This window comes from Sciurus carolinensis, chromosome 10 (assembly GCF_902686445.1).
Source record: "Sciurus carolinensis chromosome 10, mSciCar1.2, whole genome shotgun sequence".
NCBI lineage: Eukaryota > Metazoa > Chordata > Mammalia > Rodentia > Sciuridae > Sciurus > Sciurus carolinensis.
The window spans coordinates 51,697,691-51,706,519 of record NC_062222.1 but is presented as its reverse complement, the minus strand read 5'-3'; positions in this window follow the sequence as shown (position 1 = coordinate 51,706,519).

Sequence of the window (8,829 nt, the reverse complement as noted above, 5' to 3'; positions counted from 1 at the left end):
AATCATTTGGATCTTAAAGTAAAGGAAAATGGATCAGTGTCCCGCTTGTTCAGACATCTGAAATATTATTATGCCAAAATGTTAAAATTGGTGATGGGATGCTTGAAAATCAGTCTGTCTCTCTTTCCTCTTTTTCTTCTCTTTTTCTCTCCTTTCTCTGTTCTTTTTCTCACTCTCTCCCTTCCTCCCCTCCCATCCCTCTTTTACTATTCCATCTGGTAGTTCCATGGATTAAATCAGATTTTTTAAACTCACTGCCCCATGTTTAATTCCAAACTTTACTAAAACAAAAAAGTACTTATCTATCTAAATTAATGTATTTTATACCAGCATGTGATTAACACTTCGCTTCTTGCCACTTGGGAAAATAGTTTAATCATTGAAAGATAAATCTTTTTTCCACAGGTCAAATATAAATAAAACTCACTCATAAAAGCAGCTGTGAATTAACCTTTTCACTACTGCCTTGAAGAAAATGAACTATTCCTGGATACATACTATCTTACCATTGAAAGTGTACTCTACCAGTTATAGTTATGAAATATGGCATACAATTATGAATCTTTTAAGCTATTTTGTCTAAGAAAAAATTAATGGCAAATGATACAAAGTAGGAAAGCAAAAAGTTCAAATTAACTTGGTTATAAAGCACAATAAAGTTTTTCTTTATTAAAACTATATTCTGGAATACTGCAATAGTGTAGTGTCAAAGAAAAAAGTATCATAATGAGTTATATTTTTTGTAAGAACAAAATGCTGAGAGACATTTTAAACCATTTTGTATTTCAATTTTCAAAAGAATGACCTTGACCATATCAGAATGCCACCACTGATGGGGGATAGATTACTGATAAGATGGTAAGAACTGGTATGCATAACTGAACGTGCTATTTCAAGATTGGGAAAGACTCCCATAGGGTGCAGATGTGTCTTGTGATTTGTCGATTAATACACATTTTGTCATTTTTAAAGATATAGACTAAATTTGGTTATAATGGTTGCCACTTATAGACAAAATAACCAGATGGTTAAAAATTACTTAAGTTAATAAAATATTTTTTTACACTAAAGCCGTGTATAAATAAGGAATAAATTTTTCCATTCAACGTTTTTTTGAGTTGAGCATCACAGGGAATCTGTCAGCAAATTATAGTTACTTCTTAATGAGTGAATATATTACAGAAAGATATTAGATTCCTAACCATCTTTTCAAATATTTAAAATATCAGTCTAATGTTAGAAAATTTGAAGTATGTAAATAAGCAGGTTTTTGTTTTTTTTGTTGTAATCAAATAAAGGCATCATGTTGTCTCATGCCAAATTGTCCTTTCTGGAAATTTTCCTTCTTGGAAATTCCTTTTCTCATGCTTTCCTTTTTTGCAACTCAATTTCAAAATAAAATCTTAAATGAGAGGAAATAAACTGGACTTCCAAAGTATTTTCTTACTGATAAAAGAAAGCTACAAAACACTCAAAACACTCCTAATAATTGATAATAAGGGCACTATTAATGACCCATTGGTGACAGACACTGCATTAAGTAACTTCCAGGTTTTTTTTGTTTTTTGTTTTTTGTTTTTTTTTTTAAATAAAAACCTTATGGGGTAATTATTTCTTTCATTTTAAATAGTGAAATTGAGACCCAGAAATATTAAGCAACCCAGATGAGCTCATGAAGTTAGTATGTAGCACAGCTGAATTTTGTACCCAAAATTCTGATTCTCTCCAAAACCATATGCTTAAGACCTCTGCCCTGGTTTCATGATTAATAATTAATCAATAGACCTTCTCTGGATACTAGAATTTTAGATTTAATTATGATTGTAGGCCCCTCATTCATAGGACATTAAATGAATGTCTAGAACAAATATACAATCCAACTCATGGCTCTGATGTAGTATCCATTGCTTTTCTGACTAGGGAATTTATTGGATAAAGGGAAATAGTTCTTCTCTGATCTATTTTGCATCTTTCGTTACTTTGTATACAAGTTTAAACATTGACACTAGTCTGTGTCCTCCATTTTCTTCTCCAACATGATGTGTCTAGACTTTGATGACAACTATTCAGGGTCCATAGTTTCATGAATACTAAAACAAGGTTTACTCTCTCTGTGAGACGCCTGCTATAACTTGCAACTCCCTGGAAGTGGTATTTACTTTATGTGTTTTGTGATTTGAAGCAGGAGTACATGGTCCTCATTGATAACCTTATGAGAAAATAAACTCCCAACTTCAGAATCTCCTGAAAAAGTGTCCCCACTCTCCATAAAGATTGTATTATGCTATGAAATATGTTTAAAATCCTACTGATATCCATTATGATCATGATCCATATCATCACCATTATCCCAGAATTTCTGGAAAGGTAGCTAATCCTATGTAACAAATAGACCCCAAAATTCATCAGTGCAAAAATCACAGAAGTACATTGTTTGCTCATATAACAGTCTAGAGTGGGAATTTAAGGTGAGAAAACTGCTCAGCTTGGAGTGATTCAGATATCCAGTTTCCTTCCATCTTGGGGCTTTGCCATTAAGTATAGCAAGCTGACAGAAGGGCATGGAGAAGGCGTGATGGTTTTGTAAAAACTTTGGTCTTGAAGTGGAACATAGTCTTGCAGCTCCCATGCACTTGTTAAGAACTTGTCCCATGCCATGCCTACATGCAGATTGCTGTGCAGTCACTTCCAATGCAACTAACTCTACCACAGTGGAGTGCAGAAACAATTGTAGTGGCTAGTTGGCAGTCTCCCACCCAGAGTAATGCTATAAGGATAATAACCTGCTGGAGAAGATTAAGTAGGCCACACAACTCTGAATCTGACCTCGAGATTTCTCTTCCCCTGGGAGCTTTTCTGCTGATTGCCACCCTTAGAGATTAACACTGAAAGTATCTTAATTACCTTGGGGAAAGTTTGGTGACTATGAACAAATTATGCTTTCTTAAATACTAGTAGGACAGCTAAGCCAAAATTAGAATATTCAAATAAGAACTTGGTAAAGAATAAAGCAGAGGTAACACAATGAGAGGAAATACCAGAAATAAATAAAATGACTTAGAGATAAATCTTAGGCACTGTCAGGTTCTCTGCAGGTGCTTTCAAATCCACTCCTAATCCACCAAGAGGGTGTTGTCTTATTAGTCATGAAACATATTCAACATCTGGACCAGGAAAGGTATGTGGGGCTATCTCTCCAAACATCCCAGAACCCACATCCCAATTCATGTTTATGGTCCCTAAGGACTACCTCTTTCTTCAGTAATTCACACTGACCATAATAATAAAATAATCACACCCTTTGTAGAAGGTGAATACCTTAAATACCAAGAAAAAAATAGAAAGTAATCTCTTCACCTCTTCTTTACAATGTTAACTGGTTCTTTCATTTATTTGACATCTTTGAAATTCTTGACTTCAGGGGTCATGTTTGACTCAACTCTGTGTCCCCCCTCATAAATAACCCCTGTGGCACATGAGGTTCCTAACATTCTAAGCCATGCACATTGAATTAAAGTGGCATATATGAAATGTGTGGAAGTCAGTTCTCCATTTTCTATAGGATAAAAATTCAAAATTCATATAATGGTGTTCAAAGTCCTTCTCCAAATGACCCCATTTTTTGACCTTCATCTTCTGTTACTCCCTCCAAGAGCTCTATTCCAGCAGACTAGTTTCTCTAAGAAAAACATGGTTCACCTTACCATGAATAGCAGGGGAAAATTTTAGTTAATAAAGAACTATAGGCTATGATTATGTACAGTTATTTACATAAAAGAAAGTTTTGCACAAATAAATTATAATATTACAATGAAATTATATTTTAAATGTGTTAATTGAATGTTTTAAGGGTATTTTTAGCAGTTTTTTTGGGTGGTGGCTCAACAACTGGGATTTAATGAAACTAGTTCTTAAAATCAATATTCTACACACTTTATTTTCTTTCACTTCTAATTAAATATCGATACAACATTAACATAATGCTGACCTTCATATTCCAAGCTGGTACCTTTAACCTGTCAACACAGTAGGTCACCTGCTTTGAGCTGCTTTTCCAACTATCTTTACTCTCTTACCTTGTTTCTCTAATGACTCACAGAATACATTTATGGAATGGCTGACCACTGCCAAGGATAAAGACTGTGACAATTGAGGATAATGAAAATAATGGGTTCACAGGGTTAAACACATTACCCTGGCCTCGTTAGCATCATATTCAAATCAACTAATCAGCTAATCAAGTAGCACACATTCATGTATTTTAACACACATTTTGGACACTACACAGTGACATACCAAGTACTGTCCTGGACATCAATTTTTAGAATCATTCTTCATAAGACCAAATTTGGTAAGCTCTGTTCTTCCTTATTGATGCCAAGTCTTCTTGCATATAATTTCTCATTTCTGTAAAATTGTAACTCTAATACAAAAACCCATATGCTTTCTATTTAGCCTTGAAAGGGAAGTCTCCAGAAGACTGATCCTTCCGTAGGAAAAGAACTTAGCTTGATTTGATTAGTTATGATCTTCTTTGTACTTTATCATAAATATTTGGTCTGGTTTATTTATTGGATTATTAGAAATCCAAGCAATAATATTTCAGACTTTCTCATAGTATTTACTCATACAGGAAATAATAGTTTAAATTGGGTGCAGAACGTTTTGTCACAGTAAATAACTTCTAGATACTAACAGATCTAGTTGTGTTTAGATCTGTTAGTATCTAGAATCAGAGCCTCAAGCTGTCCTTTGAGATACCTCTTTTCCTTCACCTGACAGTATCAAGGGCCCTTACATGAGCCCTTTTCCCAAGAAAATTTGCCTTAGACCTAGCGTTACCTGGATGCTTTTCTGGAGGGTGTATTCCCTAAGTAAGGTAAATAATGGTAAAGCAAAGTGTGGAACTATTGTGGTAAAATCTGCAACTCTGAGCTGAGCAGAAAACACTGCTCTGTCAACAGGCATGAGTGTGACAGAGTGTGGCCCTGGCACAACCCAGAATGTGGCAGGTCGGCTCTTGCTCTCAGCCTTCTCTTTTTCACACAAGTCTTATCTGACAGGATTTACAGGACACTGGAATCAAGTAACAGAGATGTTCTCTCACTCCTCCTAATGACCAGTCAAAACTCCAAACTCAATGACTCAGGTAACTAATGTTCTCCTTAAGTCCAAGGGAAGAGTTGGACCTTTGGTTTAAAATTAAGTTTCTAGGTAAAAACTGATGATTTTATAAACAGGTCTCTTCAAATTATCAGACACAACTTCAAAATGTATAAATGCATTCTACTGTCATATACAACTAACAAACAAATAAAAAACAAATTTAAAAAAATGTAAAAACTCAAATTGTTTTTACGACTTCTTACTAAGAGTTACTTCTAAAATTTACTTTTTGAAAACATTAAGCTAGACTCCAAAGTCACACTGTTTAAGCTCTGCAAAACTTGGAAAGTGAATGTATTTTTCAACCATTTTCTATTAAGTAATGATGATTGAAATCACCAGTTTTGACCTTGCCAATTTAAATCAAATAAAGAAGTTTTTCATCAAAATGTTCATAAACATTAAAAAATATATTTGTTTTTCTCATAAAATTGAGATTTTACACTTCTACTGGATATCCCCATTTGCAAAAGTACAGGTTTCTGGATGTTAGTCTCAATATTTTATTTCAAATCAAAACCAGTTTTCATGCTTGCGTTGTTTTTTTTTTATGTGCATTTCTATTGTTTAGTTTATCTTCAATTAACCCTTTTATTAATAAAAACAAAAAAAGCATTTCCCTTTTTCTTTGTTGAAAGGAAGAATTCAAGATAATATCCCTGAGTTGTTCTATCCAGGAAGGTTTTTTCTTCCCCCAGTGCTGACCTTTGTTATGTCGTAGTTATAGCAACAAGAAGAGTTCCTTCTGTCTGTCTGCTGTGTTCTCTTTCCAAACTAATGACAGTCTTTTATATGCTGTTGTGTAGTATGGAGAATGCTTTACGTGCATTGATTTCTTGATTTCCTGATGCATTTAGCTAAACCAGCAATTTAAATCAAGAATTTTAAAATAAATACAATTAATTGAAATGGAGTTTGCATATTATATATGTTATTTATGGACTCTGGATTGTTCATTCAGCTATTGTTATATATCATCCTCAAGCTTCCCTACTCAATTTGCAGTTTAACTTCTCAATGTTCAAGTTTATTTATCTTATTATCATATCTTAATCTAAATATATAGAGAGAGAAGAAAAAGAAAGAGAAAAAACCCCTTCTAAAAGAGTAACCCAATGTTAGGATCTGTAGTTTATCCGCTAAACTGGACCATACATTCTTACTCTGACCTTGGGCATTTTAAGTCTCATTTTACCAGCCTGGAATATCGGTTTAATTACAGTAATTACCTATCTCACAGGGTTTGTGAGGTTTAATTAATGTTAGGAAAGTGTTAGAGCTATTTAGCAGAACAGTCCTATAGAAGGCAAACTACCTGAAAATCACAACTCCCTACTCCTCACATAGTACTTAATTTTATACATTCATTTTCTTTTGCCTTCAAAGTTAATATCACATTTGTTGCATTTTTCTCTCACTCAAGTATGGCCTTTCCTGCTTGAGATTTACCTTGGATGAAAACTATGCCCTCTGCCTCACTTCTCTCAAATTGTACCATCATCATCAGGAGCTCAATATTCAGTTTAGCAATAGCATCTGAGGAAGTAGATACTACCCTCTTCCTTTAAGTTAGAATCATAAACTGACAGTGCAAAATTTGAATTTGCTCCCTAAACATCTTTGTTTACATTCATTGGAGTTAAATAAACTGAATTAGACTTGCAGTTTCTTTCAAAAATTGAGATATCTGAAACTACTATCTGTATTCCTTTCTAAAAGTAATAGGGGAATGACTCAGTGATAGAACTTCTTGTTTGCCAACATGTTTGGTTCTTTCTGCTTTCTAACACCTATACACCCAAGGACTGAAATTGTATCTCTAGCCTCTGAGTACATTCATGCTAGCTGTTCACTGCACAACAATACTTGGCCAAATGGACACATTGGAGCTGGGATTCAGTCCACTATTCTGCTTGCCAAGCCATGTTCTCATGGGTCTGACACAAAAGAATTCTGGGGGTCAGAAACGGTCTGGTCAGGATTACAACTTTAAGTCAATTAAATCATGTGGTGAACATCACAGCCACATTTATTAGTATTAAAAATTAGCATTCCACCTTTTGAAGTATATCCCACAAAACTATATCTAGATTAAGACTAAAATCATATTCAATTTTCTCTTTACCTCTTTTTAAAAATTGTGGACTTACTTTTTTCAAAAACTTTCCAATAAAACTAATTTTCAAATGGAATTTAGAATGTATAAAATTTTAAACTGTAATAACTCATTGCAGCTGAAGCAGTAATTATATTTAATTGAAAATTAGCAAATGACTAAAACAATAATGTACATTGAATGGTCATAATAATGTTGTATTTCTTTCTTTGGGTTCAACTACTTCTTGAAAGAAAGACCACTGTTCATACCCCACTCTCTTTCTGTTAACTTCTAAAATTTTATAATGTTAACTCTGCTTGAAAGAGCAATTGTTTTTACCTACTTCTAACTTGGCTCATTTAAAATGCATGATGATATGATGGCAATTCTTTGGAGTGTTTCTATTTTTAAATATATTCTATTTCTGTGATTCTTGGCTACCTTATATTAATGAAAAAGAAACAACTCTTCTCCAATGACCATGTTAATTGATTTACTCTCCTTTCTTTGTGAAGTTTCGACTCCAAAATTTGAACAGTGTCCAATGAAAGCTTGCCTCTAGATATTTTACTGCTCACTATCTACTTGCAAAAAAAAAAAAAATCCAGATATTTATATCCTTTCATAATACCAAACACATAGTAATTGTATTATTCAACCATAGATCCAAAGAAGGTTATCAGAATTCTATGGACTACACTGAAGAGGAAATTACTCTGACTGACTTAAAATATGAAGGCTAGATATGGGCAGTCTCCAAACAAGTGACAACTGTGACTGGGAATGTCCGGTCTTCCTGTGTCTTACTCAGTCACCCCATCATCTTGGTTCTTCCCTCAAGCAGGTTTCACAGTTACTGCTGCAGCCATTCCAGACATCATTTCCAGTCATCAAAAAGCATTTTGGGGGAAGAAAGGGCTGTTTTTATGTGTCTGTATCTTCAGAGAGAGGCACTTTCTTGGATGCACTACTGTTGACTTCTTCTAAGATCCAGCCCACCAAAATGAGGCCACGTGCCCACATATAAACCAACCATTCTCCAAGAGATTGAGATTGATATAGTCTTACTAGTCTCAACTATCCCTGGAACAAAGGATGAGACCAGCATGGTAGGCTGGGGGATAAGAGATGCTCAAACATAAGATGGTTCAGTTAAAGAAGGAGAAGATAGGGGGACTGGAAAGTTGTTGGTGAGACAAGTATCCGTGTCCATTGCCTTATAGAACTATCATCACTTGATTTTCACTGACTTGGAAAAGCTAACCACCCCTAAATCTCCTGAATCACACTGGATTACCCATGATAAGATGAAGACAGCTTATGGATGCCAGCTTCTTATTACAAATAAATTAGTGAATTATAATTTTATAGAATGTCTATTACCAGGGCTTATTTTAAGTAACATGACTTTTTGAGCAAAGTTTCCATTTATCTATCTATCTTTATTGAATCATGTTTCATGTTAATTGCCACAGACCTTTTGTACTGTGCTATAGAAATCAAGAGTATATCTGAGTATCTGACATGTGAGGGATGGGGGCTAAAAACTCTGGATGTGAGTAGAA